The sequence below is a fragment of the Phyllostomus hastatus genome, unplaced genomic scaffold, assembly GCF_019186645.2.
Source record: "Phyllostomus hastatus isolate PE091 unplaced genomic scaffold, TTU_PhHast_1.1 phas_contig_34, whole genome shotgun sequence".
In the NCBI taxonomy this organism is placed as follows: Eukaryota; Metazoa; Chordata; class Mammalia; order Chiroptera; family Phyllostomidae; genus Phyllostomus; species Phyllostomus hastatus.
In genome coordinates this window covers 28,167,700-28,182,274 of record NW_025333857.1, presented here as the reverse complement: position 1 = coordinate 28,182,274, position 14,575 = coordinate 28,167,700, and the positions used below count along the sequence as shown (strand labels likewise).

General features: G+C 40.7%; 1 pseudogene; it reads right to left on the bottom strand.

Moving 5' to 3' along the window:
• Nucleotides 1-3,615: 3,615 nt before the first annotated feature.
• LOC123819903 lies at nt 3,616-12,128 on the bottom strand (annotated as a pseudogene).
• Nucleotides 12,129-14,575: the final 2,447 nt, after the last annotated feature.

The following is a 14,575-nucleotide window of genomic DNA, read 5'->3' as shown; positions in this document are numbered from 1 at the left end:
CAAACCTTCCACCTGGATCCAACAGTAAGGACAGAAAGAGTTAAAGAGTTGCCTTCTATTTTCTGATGATTCTGCAACCATGGATCTATATGCCACTGGTTTCCTACATTAGGTTCATGCCCATGTTGAATCCCAAATGAGTGATGACAAAATGGAAACTCACAAGGTCCAAGAAAGCATTTGTTGTACCTCAAATCCTTCAGTAGGTCCCAAGAGAGAAGAGACAATAGCTACAAAAAATGACCTATCTACCCACCAAAGAGTTGGCAGTTGAAGCAACAGATACTTGTGATCACTGACACCACAAGTGTTGATGGACATGAACCATCTTTGGGCAAATAGAATCAAATTCCACAAACTATATGTATATTTATATTTAGGCCTTGGAGTAAATTGTAAGTTCAACTCCATAAATGATGAAATGATGTTAATGTGTAGATAAAAATGTAAAAAAGAAGTTAATGTATGGAAAAAGTATAGACTTCTTTTTGTCTGCCACAAGTTACCTTTTTTCTGTCCTGAATTAATGATGCATTCTTTTTAGTTTTACTGGTGTGTTGTCGAAAGTTCCACCATCCCCACCTGTTCCATGATATGTAGCAGCAGATGTGATGCTGTTGCTTTGGTCACGTGACCCACAGATCAACTATCTCTCAGCCTCACACTTACCTCAGGGAAGCTTAGCTTTTCATATTGTCTATTTCTTGGAAAAGTTGTGTTGGAAAATAAAAGTACATTTATGTAAAAAATACTTTTACAGATATTGTTTAGCTCAATCCTCCATGTTTTATACTAGCCACATTTTAACATTTGAAAGCCAAGGAAATGGAGTGTTGGAGAGCTGGTAGTATTTTACCAAGGGCACACAGCTCACACTCAGAGTTGGGACTCAAATCTAAGACTCAGGCTCTTTTTAAAATGGTTATCCCACTGAGTCCACGTTTGATTTTTGATGGAGAAATGCTGAGGCAGCACTGTTGTTAGTTCACATGAGACATTGCTTTGAGCTTTCTAGATTGTTCATAGGTTTAAAAAAAGACAATGCCTCAGACACCTATCTGTTAGCCAAATGAGCTGTGATGACAGTGCTCAGTAGTCACCAGTTTATTAGGGGGAGTTAGGATTAGCTGAACGCTCCATCTTACCCTCTCGTTCCACCACTGTTGAGGGATCAGAGCTTGGGTTTCAATTTTCAGCGGTGCCACTTATTAGTGATGTGATGTTAGGCAAGTGTGAGCCTCAGTTTTGTGAAAAATGAGGAAAATATCTACTTTAAAATGTTGTAAGACAAAATGTGTTAATGTATGTAAAACACCTAGCTCAGCACTGGGGTAAATAAATATTAGCTCTTACTATTACTGCGACTGAAGTTCTAAGGATGAGACAATGAAATAAATTGTGTGAAAAGCTATCAAATAATTTAAAAACAATTATTCATTGATCAACATCATTGGGTAGTTTTAATTGGAGACTTAATCTATAGGAACTAATGGAGTCCTTATTAAGAAGGGAAAGGTCTCAGGCATTATTTAATAACTTCTCCTGGAGTAGAGAAAGAGTATTTCATTAGATTTTCCTAAGAATCCTACAGGATAGGTGTTATTGTGCACATTCACAGGTGAGGAAAATGAGACTTTTGGAGGTAAGTAATTGACATGTAATGTGTAAGCTGGTAAAGCAGGAACTTGAACCCAAATCGATTTCACTGTGAGAACTCAGAGTGCCTAATGCAACCTACAAGAGTATCTCTGTGATGCTAAAAAATAAAAGCCCAATTAGCCCCCTTGATTAGCCCCCTCTCTCCCTCTCTTCCCCTCCCTCTAAACAGGAGATTTAACAAGGTGGGTGTCAAAAAACCATGAAGTAGCTTCATCTGTTTAATAGATGAATAGTAGAGCTATTCTAGTTATTAAACAGCTCTACTAGTTATTAAAGACAGACGTTTTTCCTTTCACCAGCATTAGACATCTTTTAAATTGAATTGATAGTGTTGAAGATTTGGAAGCCTTTGTTTATGTATTTATGTAGATTTTTTAAGTAAGATGTAAATTATTTGTAAATGAATGTACAAGGGCATTTTTGTTTAAGCTCCTCATGTCTGGTTATGATGCTTTATGATGAATGGAATAGAATGTGGGAGAAATGATTGACACCAAGGGTATTTTTTCTAAATGAAATTTTAAGTTGCATCAGTGACTAGTATCTGTGAAATAACTGTTTCAAAAAGTCCTGCTTCTTCATTCAGTGTTGACTGCTTTCCCCATCCTCATTTTACAAATGGATTTTATATCCCTCCCCCTAAAGGCTTATATTTTTTCCAGAAATTAGCATTATATATAAGTCCTGATGAGTCAAAAACATCTTAAACATGAGATTCATTTCCTTAGAAGATAGATTTTTAAAACAAGGTTTTGATCTGCATCCTGGCATTCTGGTTACATTGTGAGAAACAGCTGTATTCCTTGTTAGCATAACATGAAAATTTCCTTTCTCTTGTAAAGTACCAGGGGCAGTGAGAAGGACAGAAAAGAGAGAAAGACAAGAGCAGGAAGCTGAAGAATAAGGCCCAGTGGGAGATAGGTGAGGGAGAGATGGAAAGAGAGAAAGAAGGAGAAGGAAATGAAGAGAGATGTGGAATGACATAGAAATGGAATGATGGAAAGGGAAATGGCCATGGCTGGTGTGGCTCAATGGTGCTGATGTGGCCCAGTGGACTGAACACCAGCCTGTGAATTGAAATGTCACTAGTTTGATTCCTGGTCAGGATATATGCTGGGTTGCAGGCCAGGTCCCTGGTTGGGGCACAACCAGTTGATGTTTCTTTCTCTCTCTCTCCCTCCCTCCCCCTCCCTTTAAAAATAAGAAAGAGAAATAGAGAGATGGGAACAATAGAGAATGAGAAAGGGGAGGAGGATCAGAGAGAGACAAAAGGAGAGGAACCAAAAAGGCAGGACTCTATCTCCTCCTGGGCCCAGCAGGGAGCTGGTAAGAAAGAATTTGAAGCCAGAGGGACATATTATCCAGAACCAGGAGTTGAATGTAATTGTAAGCAGACCCTGCCCGCCCCCTTCAGATGAGTGATGGACTCCTGGCATGTGACCTAGCTTGGCAATCTCCACCCCCTGTCCGCCTGCCATAAGTAGATACGTAATGTCTAGAGTGATGGGAAAGTCATGCTTGCAGATGGTACAGATGGAGCGGCCTCATAAAATGACTCACTGTGAATCCTCACTGAAATCTCCACTATAAAAATGATAATGGAAAAAGCAAAAGAAAGGCTAAACAGGCTTGAAAGAAATTTGTTCCAGCTTGTGTAGTTCCCTTCACATTTTGAAAGGAGAAAAAAAAAGACCTTGTAAGTAAATTGCAAGGAAGATAATGTATCTTCTTCCCTCCTGGCTATAGCCCTTCCTCACCCAGACCTCCTTTCTGACATCAGTATGTAAATGAAAATGGTAAGGGAAGAAGAGGAATTGTTTTGGAGGAAAATGTAAGAATTGTTTATTAAGCAGTAGGGGGATGTTCTGAAGGGGGAGGGCTAGGATGCTCAGAAGAAAGGGACGGGCATTTTGGAGAGCAAAGAGAAGGCTCTCAGGGAACAGGAGAAGTTGTGTTTCATTTGATGTCTGAGGTAGATACTGCCAGAGTGAAGTGGGCCTCCCAGAGAGTGAGGTCAGACACTGGATCAGGAAGTATATAGCAGTTAGTCATGAAGACCTCTTTAGCAAGAACAGGAAGTGCAAAGTGCAGAGAATTCTAAGAGTAAGTATTATTGGCCAATCCAAAGTCACCCAATACCACAATGCACCTATAGATGATCCCAAATATCGCTCAGTTTTACGAATATGGAATTTGTCAGAATTTGAGGGGATTATTCAGTGGAAGGTTCTTATGACTTGCCTCTCCTTATTCCCCCCTGTGGCAGATCTGGAACTGCAATGGAACCTACTACCTACAAGAAGGTAGTAGGAACAGAGTTACAGGATCGAAGAGCAGGTATGGGGGCGGCTTAGACCCTGAACAGCACATGGAAGCTGGGAGTCAGGTTAGAGCTGGGCTTCCATACAAGGGAAAGAGCCCAGAGTGAGGTACTGTGGTCAGTGCAAGGTAGGTCAGAAGCATGGTGTGCATGAGTAGTGTGAATTGGGACAGTCTATATCAGAAATGGTCCAGGTTGACATTGAAGTCATAAGTGTCTTGCTTGTGTGGATGGCATGTGGAGAGACTCCAGCGCAATGTTCTGAATAGGCAGAGCCTAATGCCTAGGGGCATAGAATGATTGGGACACTTAGTGGGATGCAGAGGTTGGACATTCCCTATTCATAGAGCAGAGTTGTCTTAGGTAGGGGGGTTGGTGAATATGGCAAGTTGGATGGGGTGGCAGTTCTGGAGGCTAGAAGTCTGAAATAGAAGTGCCAGTCTAGTCAGGGGAAGACCCTCTTCTGGGTTTCAGACTTCATGTCCTCACATGGTGGGAAAGTGAGAGAGCTCTCTGGGGTCTCTCTCATAAGAGTACTAATCCTATTATGAGGGCTCTACTCTCATGACCTGACTACTTCCCACAGGCCCCACCTCCTAATGCCATCATGCTGGGCAATAGAATTTCAATGTATGAATTTTAGGGGGACATAAACATTTAGTCCACAGCAGAGGACATGGAGAAGAAATACCCTGACCTCTTATCCTTCTCTCCCATCTCCTCCTGGTACCTATCATTAGTCAACCCAGTCTGGAGACAGCAGTGAGGGAATCCATGATGTCAGCCTCCTGGGGCACAGAAGGGTGGAGGATGGTTAGGGTTGAGGGGAAAACAAAGACTGACCAGCATATATGAAAACTCATCCAGATGGCAGTTGTTCAGTGCCAGGTAGTTTGCCTACTTGTGTGTAGACCAAGTCAGAGGCAGCCAGATCTAGCCCACAGGGAGGAAGCCATAAAACTACATAGGCTCTCAGGCCCAGGCTGTGATGCACATGGCTCTTGTTCTGATGAGCAATGAGAGTGTTAATTGGGAAACTGAGATACAAGCTCTACCTTTTGGAGAGCTCCAACATGATGAGAGATGGGGGTAGTTATATGAGGACTGTCTAGAAAAGGTCCAGCCATTGTTAATATAATGAGAACAATTTGCACGACATTGATGTAACCTGACAGCCAAGAATAGTGGACTGGAATGCACATGCATGAACAATGATGACTTCATGTACTAGTCAGTGGGGATGGTAGACACAATTGAGTGAGCATGTATACTGTGTGGCTGTCGCATTCAAAATGACTGGGTAAGTAGAACAATGAATCTGCATCAAATTTTGCATTAAGCTTGAACATTCCTCTGTGAAAACTACTTGGATGATTCAGAAGGCTTTCAGGGATGATGCAATGCATCCCGTGCAAAAAAGAAGTGTGGTACAAACTCTTCAAAGATGGCTGAGAATCTGTTGAAAGTGATCTATGATCTGGAAGGACTGTAACGAACAGAACACCTGAGAATGTTGTGCATGTATGGGCTGCAATCAACAAAGATCAGTGTCTGACAGTGCAAGAACTAGAAGCTGATCCGGGGATTTCAAAAACTACTGTGTCTGAGATTTTGACTCAGGATCTTGACACAAAATGGCAAAATTCATTCCACAGCTTCTGCCCCCAGAGCAGAAGGAACATCGTACTGCAGTTGCTGATAACTTGATTCAAAGTGAACCAAGTTTCCTTAAGAAGGTCATAACCAGGGATGAATCATGGGTCTACGGCTATGGGTATGATCTGGAAACAAAGGTCCAGTCATTCTAATGGATATTGCCTGGTTCTGCATGCCTGAAGAAGGCATGGCAAAGCCACAGTAAGATCAAGACCATGTTACCTATATTTTTGGATTGGGAAGGTGTTATCCATCATGAATATACCCCTTCAGGCCAAACAATTAATAAGGAGTACTACCTCAATGTTCCCCATAGGTTGAGAGATGATGTGCAATGAAAATGGCCACAGCTATGGGCAACTGGTGATTGGCAGCTTCATCATGACAATGTGCCTGCTCATGCATCAGGTCTCATGAAGAGTATTTTGGCAAAACATCAAATCACCAAGGTGACTCAGTACCCCTACAGCGCAGATTTGGTGCCCTGCAACTTCTGGCTTTTTCCAAAACTAAAATCACCTTTGAAAGGGAAGAAATTACAGACCGTTGATGAGATTCAGGAAAATATGTTGGGGCAGTTGATGGTGACTGGGAGAACTGTGTGAGGTCATAAGGTGCCTACCTTGAAGGGGACTGAGGTATCCTTGTCCTATGTACAATGTTTCTTGTATTTTGCATCTTCTTCAATAAATGTCTCTTTTCCATATTACATGGATGAATACCTTCTGCACAGACCTCATTGTTCTGAAGGAGGCTTACTATGTGCCTTGGCTATGTACAATTGACCTAGTGTTGGTTCCATCAGATGCAGGCGGCAGCACGGTGCTGATGTCCTCTTCTCCATCCTCATGGGCTCAGGAATTGGGCTGAGTCTGGGACCTCCCAGCGTTTAAGTTGTTGGTATTGCTGTGGGGTGGAGGGAGAAAGCCTTGCTTGATGGGGGCAGGATGGTTTGAGTGCTGGTGGACCAGTTAACACACAAGGAATACAGAAGCCCTATAGGAAAGGCTGAGAGTGACCAAAAGCCTAGAGAATTAGTTTCCAGGGGCTGAAAGGGGCTGTATGTCACAGAAAAAAGGCCAGGGTGGCATCCGTATGAAAAAGGGCCTTGAAAACAAGATGAGTTTCCTTCACACCAGAACTTTTTGTTTCAGTTTTGGTTGTTAAAGGGCCTCTCTTCATGTCCTGAGCCTGGGCCATGTGGAATGGATAATAACTTGCTGAGCAGTATGGTAGAAAGGGAGCAGAAATAGTAGTTTTGGGGAGAAAGATCTTGACACTCTCTAGTTTTAGCCATACATTTTCTTGTAAAACATATCTTAAATATCTTTCTTGAATGAGAATAACACTTGAAGAAGGACCTTTCTACTTCATGTTAAAGGCTAGCCCTGAGCTGGTTTCTGCATTAACTGATGAAATAATTAATTGACTCATATGAGATAGATTTTTGTTTCATATGTTGATAAATAATACTAAAACAGGTTTTTAAGGACATATAGTATATACCTTCAATTAAATCATGTAATTTTTCCTTAGATATTCAAGAAGAAAATGATGATTATTTTCTAGTTATGCCATAAAGCACATTCTGGAATTTTGAAATCATGGTTGTTTCTGTCTTGAGAAACTCCTGTTATTATTTTTGTCACTTTCCCCCTGGGGCAGAAGTGGGTCATCTGTGTGTGCTTGCCTTCCTTGGCTGTGGTACCTGTATCTTAGTTTCCATCTCAGGAATTGAGAGGTTTTGGCTCTGATTTCTTGTCACCTGTGGTTATCATTGTTGGAACAATGACCCCCTGATGTGGACCCTGGCTCGTGGGGTCCACAACATTGTGGATGGGGAAAGACATTCACACGGACTATTGAGTCCTGTGGAGGAAAAGGGCAAGCGGCTTCTCTCTCAAGGGGAGCAAAAACCCGTGGCCTCCGCCATGACAGGCCTTTATTTCTATCTCTGGGCACATTACATGACGGTCCTCATTTGCTATGCACAGGTTCGCTTTAGGTGGTTACCTTTTACAGAAAACAAAGGAACCAATGCTGCTAATCACATCACAGAAGAGGGATATTTGCAAATGAAAAGGCAAAAGTGGTTGAACAGGTACACTCATCCTTGGAAGGCTTAGCATGGAGTTTAGGAAGTTACTTTGCAGTAAATGTCCTCAGTTCAGGGTGAGGGAGTTTTTTAGCAAGAGCAAGACTCAAAGTGGCCCAGGCACATTGCAGGCCTGATTCCCCACGGGAGAACCTATCTGTGGGCGTGGGTCCTGTGCGTCTCTGAGTGGGAGCGTGGCCCACACCACACAGAACAGTCTCCTACAACCCCCATGAAAAGTTAATTATATATCAGTTATGTTCCCAGTGTTAGATAGATTTAAAGTTGGAAAACTTAAAATTGCTAGAATGAGTTAAAAACCCAGCCTGAATCTGTCCCTTATGTCTTCAGAGGATGTTAAAGATGTTACTGGTGTCGATTTCCGTTCATACAGGTGGGACTAAGCAGACAGACGCAGCCCCTCCTTTCTCTGCAGAGCAGTCTCTGACCAGAGGGCCGGCCTCCCACACCCACTTGTGTCATTGGCAGTTTTGAACCCTTTTGTTCTAGTGTTCTCTGCCTCATGCTGATGTTTTGTGGCATCATTAAAATTTTTTAAATTTAATATTTAAAAAACTATTTTTTTATTTACAGTTGATGTACAATATTATATCAAATCTGGTGTTTTTATGGCATCTTGAAGTTGGTTGACCCAGATATCTCAATCATCCTATAACTGAGGTTGTTACAGAACAAAGGGGTCCAGGGGTGATATAATATTATCGAAAGGACCCCCTATTGGGCTTGATTGTCTGCCTCCTTATAGGAAAGACATCTCTCAACGCCAGAGATTTGTGAAAAGGAAAGGAAATGTTTATTTAATGCTATACAGACTTAAAGTAGTGACCTAACATCTTCATTAAAATTTCAAAGTCCTTTAGGATACCCACAGATGCCCACAATGCTTTCTTCTCCCTCTGCCCTAATTCGGGCTACCATATCTCAGGAAAAGAAGCAAACATCCCTGTTTCAGGCCACTGGCACCATCAGCTGTGCTGCCATCCAGGCAGGATCTCTAATTAATCCAAAGCCATGTGGCACCTTCCCATGGCCTACTGGCAAGAGTTCTTTCACCCTTCTTCCAGGCAAAGTCTCTTCTGCTTCCCAAGTCAGGCAGTCAGAGGGAGCACCCCAAAGCCGCATGGTACTCATCTACCAAAGCTGCAGGGGTCTGCACTCTGGCAAAGTTACGTGGATCTCTCCGCAAAGCTGTGGGGATGGGGGGTCGCCACTCTGCTAAAGTGGAGTGGCGATTCTCTGCTAAAGCCGCATGGTGGTTCCCCCTATGAAAGCTTCAGGGGTCCCCATTCTGTCAAAGCTGTGGGGTTCTCTCTAGGATGGCTGCCAAGTCTCCTATTTAAATCCCCTTGACATTCTTCCTCTGCAGCCCCATTTCTGACTCCTCTCACAATCAGCTACACTTGCCAGCACTCCCATATCCTTCCAGCTTTACTGGGCTGTCAAAGTGGGTCTGGGCAGGCCTGGCCCCATGTTGTGGAGCCAATCATCTCCAAGCTCTCTCACAGGCCCTGTTAACTAGGGGGGGTTGCCTCCCAGTTGTGTCTTGAGGGGGAGTTACTTCTATTCCCCTGGCTCAGAGCATGGCCACAGCTATTTAACATATCTATGTAACCAGTTGAAGTTATAGATATGTTAAATGACCATGTCAGAGGTTAGCTGCAAAGCTGTTGCTATATAAAAGAGCTCTTAATGGTCCTGCTCCATGTGTCCCTTCCTCCAATCCACATCTTTGGGGGTGGAGGGAGGACATCCTAATATTTCCTGAACATCTTGAGTTCTGAACCCCATTCCAAATCCCTATTTGGGGCCCCTCTCTTGGCTGCACCCTGTATCAAGGTGATATTTAAAAACAATTGTGGGAGTTACAAATGGGGAATGGAACAAATACTTTACTAAAAGGCTTTGGAGAATTATCCAAAATTTAAGTTATCTAGTTCTTAAAACAAGTGACTTCCAGGTTTAAGTGATCGGGTCAACACTGTTAATAAAAACTTCGATGAGGTAATTATTTTACATTTTACTATACTTTTCAGATTTACTGTACCTAGCTAGACTTATGTTCATTTTTTGCTTCCAAGACTTTGAAAATTGTGGATCTTACCCTTTAGCTAATTATATCTGTAACCAAACTAAGTCAGAGGCTGTACCCTGAGAGCACCAGGGCAGCCCACAATATCCTGGCTTACCCTGAAGGATAGGCCCCCATTGGATGCCATTTTGTACATGCTGGTAGAATATTAGACTCACAGACTCCATAGGACTGGGTCTTCTGGAATAGTTCTAATGTTAATATTCTGTCTTGCAGCCTCTGCAAGTACAGTGGAAACTGTTAAGACTATGTATCCTAATTTTAATTTAGAAAATAGCTCACACTTCTTTTCTATCTTCCTGATCTTGTGCCCCAGGCTTGTGCCCCAGGAAGTTACTGACCTGCCTGGTCTGGTACTGGCCTTACAGGGACACCTTGTGGTCCTTCCTACCCTCATCCAGTTTGTTTCTTGGTATCTGCCATTAGCTTCCGGTGAGAGTTGTCTTTGGTTTGGGGTAGGAATAAATAACTTTGGTGTTATTGAGACTGTTATAATAGAAAAGATAAAATCTTCTTCTGTGATCTTCTTTCAGTCCCCCTATTGTATTTCTGGGCAGTGTGGGTTAAATAAATGCCCATCTCAGCCTAGGACTGGAGGAAATCCTCAGAGAACTTTAAAACCTTTCCTGCTTTTCCCTGTGCTTGCTTGGGTTACAGGGACATGTGAGCCTCTGACTGTGTCTTCCTTCTCTTCTGCTTCCCAGAGAGAATATGGGAGAGACAATGTGGTCACCTTTACTGAGTTTCCTCCTGATATGTCTGAAGGGTATAGTTATCTTGTTTTTATAAGTTTCTGATTTGTAGACCAAATTTGCCCTCTTGACTTTCATTCATTGATATGTAATTGTGAATGTTTGGATGGGCAGTATTATGTTAAATTAGTGTTGCTGGAAGATTTCATTGCAGTCTTCTTCTCCGTTAAAGCTTTATTTAGTACTTTTGTACTATCTTTGTTTTTCTGCTTATGAAAGTAATATAAAAAGTATAAATAATTTATTTCTTTAAGACAGATTCTTAGAAGTAAAAGTGCTAGAGTCATGTAGAACATAAATATTTTAAAGACCCTTTATGTATATTTTTAAAGAAAATACATATATATTCTTTAAAACATATTTTACTATATATGAAATAAATATATATATAGTGAAATTGTATTCCAGAAAGTTTGTACCAATTTACCTTCCTGCCAATTGAGTAAATGAATAAAATTTTATTGGAATTGAGTATTAATGTTACCAATAAAATCTTTGCTAAATTGGTAAGAAGAATATCTTATTTTTACTGTATTTTAAACATTACTAGTGAGCTTTATAAAAAATATATAAATAAGCAAGGAAATACATATTTATTAGCCTTTTGTACCTGTCATCATTGACAGTAGAGAAATTAATGTTTTAAGGGCTAAAATATATTTACATTTCTTTGTTTTCTTTTTTGCTTTCCCACTCCCTCCCCAAACAAATAGAATTTTTAATTTGTCACCATTAAATGTCTGAATTTTAAACAGATTCTTGGACTGGGGCTCATATCTTGATATCAGCTTATTCAACTTACCTGTCTCATCCCCAGTAGCTTTTTCAGTTCTGCTACCTTCCCCATGAATCTCCACGAGTTTTCCCAGTTTGAACTTGGGCTTCTTTAGCATTTTGACTTTTCTAACAAAGACTTCATAAAGTAGATACATAGATTGGCTAGCCTTTTCTATGTCTTTTCTAGTGCTATCTGGAATCAATTTATTGACCAATTCTTTCAAGTCATTTGTCTGGACTTCTTGGGTCATGATTTCCCTTATGTTCTTCCTGAGTTGGCAGACCTGTTGCTGCTGAGCATAAGAGGTCTTCTGAATCTAATTGTTGTGCTCAGTCAAACCAACACAGAATAGATGAAACAAATAACCATCGGTAGTCTTTATACCAACATTAGCTTCAATCCTGGCCTGCCATTTTTGACCATGGAGCACATTTTGTCATGGGCAAGATCCACGCCATGGAAATGAGTTGGTTAGTTTTTGCCCTGAACATCCTCAGCAATTAGCTTGCATTTTCTAAATACAACTTCGTCATTCTGCAGATGAGCTAGACTCACTTCAAAAACATGACCCTTAAGACTGTCAGATGTAATTTTGGTTCCTTGAATTCTCACAACTAGTGGGTTTTCCATATTTCTTATATTGAACATAGCTGATGCTTTCACACACACTGATCTTTCTTAGAAAAAGGACCAACCACTCTCTTCTTGGCTCCCTTTTTGCTGCCTTTAATGAGGCACTTGTTCTTGCTGATCACCATGGTGCTGCTCGGAGAGCCAAAAATCTTTGCTCTCTTTTTTGATAGTATTTTTCTATCCAAAGCTCATCTATATTTTCCCTCTAGATTTTAAAATTGATTTGATTTAAAAACAAATTCCTTTAAATTATTTGAATGTGTGTGGTATGAAGTGAGGGTTTAAATGGCTTTTTTCTTTAAATCAATAACCAATTTTATCAGCACCTTAGTTGTAAACAATAGAACCCTCTCAGGCTAGCTTAAGCAGATACAGAATATTCTGAGGATTTGGGGCGGCTCACAGTAGCTCTGGGTTGGGCGGGGTGGTAACTTCCAACACTGATCCCCAGAGCTCTGCCACAGGACTGGCCAGGTGGGGAAACTGCCACAGCCTCTGCTACATCCTGTGCCAGCAGAACCGAGGCTAGGTCACACTCAGAACTGGTCTTCTCACTTACTCTTGAGAAAAAGTGTCACATGGTTTCATCTTGCTAGGGGACTTAAGACTTGGAAAGTTTTAGCTTAAGGTAAAAAGTTGTAAATCTAGCAAGTAATGTGTATGTTAAGCTTTTGTTTCAGAAACTACAGATAAGCCATCCTGGCTCCTTGGAAAAACAGCCAACCTTCTGGGGTACTGGCTAGAGATTACTACCTGGGGACAAGTTGTAGGCATCAGAGGCCTTTTGTGTGATGCCCCCCACCCCCACTACCAACCTTGGGAACAGCTAACTGCCAAGAACAAGAATTTCAAAGCCCTCACCACACCTTGTTTACCCTCCCTCACCACCTTATAAAAGATCTGGCCAGTTAAGAGAAGGGAAGATGGTTTGTTAGGGTATGAACCTGACATCTTCTCAGATCACTGGCCATCTGAATAAACCGCCTATAAAGATTCATTCTCTGTCATTGCTTATTGGATTTGGTAGTGACAGGCAGCCTGACTGCCAGTGTCTTTTTCGGTTACAATCTGATTGGAGAAGCAATTTTCCTGGAACTTGTTTTTGGAAGGCAGTTTTCATAATGTGGGAAATTATCAAAATACAGGAGAATAGGCACAAGATTGGGTGACCACAAGTGACTGACCCAGTTGTTGCAACAGCCTTAACCACTGATTGGGGACAGCACTAATTTATTAAATTTGCATTTTAGAAATGTATAGACTAGTAGGATCAGTTTCTCCTATGTACTCAATTGTATTTGATCATTTTTTATTCTTATCCTAATGTCATAATTATTGTATTTTGTTGTTGTAATATGTCTTAACTACTGCTGATGTACCTTGCTCTTCTTTTTCAGTTCGTAGTCTTTCTGGATGAACTTTGACCACTTTATCAATTTACAAAAAAACAAATTATTTTTTATTAGAATTCTTCACTATCATATTAATTTGACACCTATTGACCTCGTTAGAATATTCATTCTTTCTGTCTATGTATGTGGTATATATAGGGTGGGGCACAAGTAGGTTTACAGTTGTTCACATGGAAAATGATACAGTAATTAACAATAATACAAGAATAAACTGTTTCATGTACTCATAACTGTAAACCTACTTTTGCCCCCTCCTGTATTTTCACGTAGTCAAAAATTTTAATGTTCCTTGATAAAATTTTGTCATTTTATTCATATGGGTATTTGTCTTTCTCACTAAAGTTATTCTTAAGTATACATTATTATTAACACTAACAGATATGGTTTTCCTTTTATCTTTCTTGTTTTTTCCCCCCTGTTTTCATTTAACAATGAAAGTTGTTAAATTTTGTATATGTATTTTGTGAACAGAAAGTTAAAAAATGTGCCCTGGCTGGTATGGCTCAGTGGGTTGAGCACCAGCCTGTGAACAAGGGTTGCTGATTTGATTCCCAGTCAAAGCACATGCCTGGGTTGCAGGCTAGGTCCCCAGTGGGGGTGTGTGTGAGAAGCAACCACACATTGATGTTTCTCTCCCTCTCTTTCTCCTTCCCTTCCCCTCTGTCTAAAAAAAAAATAAATAAAATCTTACAAAAAGAAAGTTAAAAATTTATTATTTCTAAGATAGCTTTAGTTAATTTTCTAAGCTTTTGAAGAATATATCACAATATGCATATAAGAATAATTTTGGAACATGATAAGTCAAACAACTAAAAGAAAGGACATGAAAAATGATTTATATAAAATTAATTCAATAAGCTAGGTGTAAAAATACCCTGGAAGGGAAGATGGTTTTAATTTTATAATAATGCTTGCATCCCCTCTGTAGGAATACTCTAAATAACGTGTAAAGCTGGTGATTTATAGCACCCAGATATCTGCATAAAGTCAACCACATGCATGCCTCGGTTTCCCTGTAAATCTATACTGCATACACAGACACACGTGGTGCTTTCTCCCCAAATGAAAGTTCCTAAGCTCAACACTCAGATTCTGGGTAGCAACACATTAATTCAAGCAGAATGATGCTTCAAGAAGTCTCTGTAGCATTGCCTCTCTGT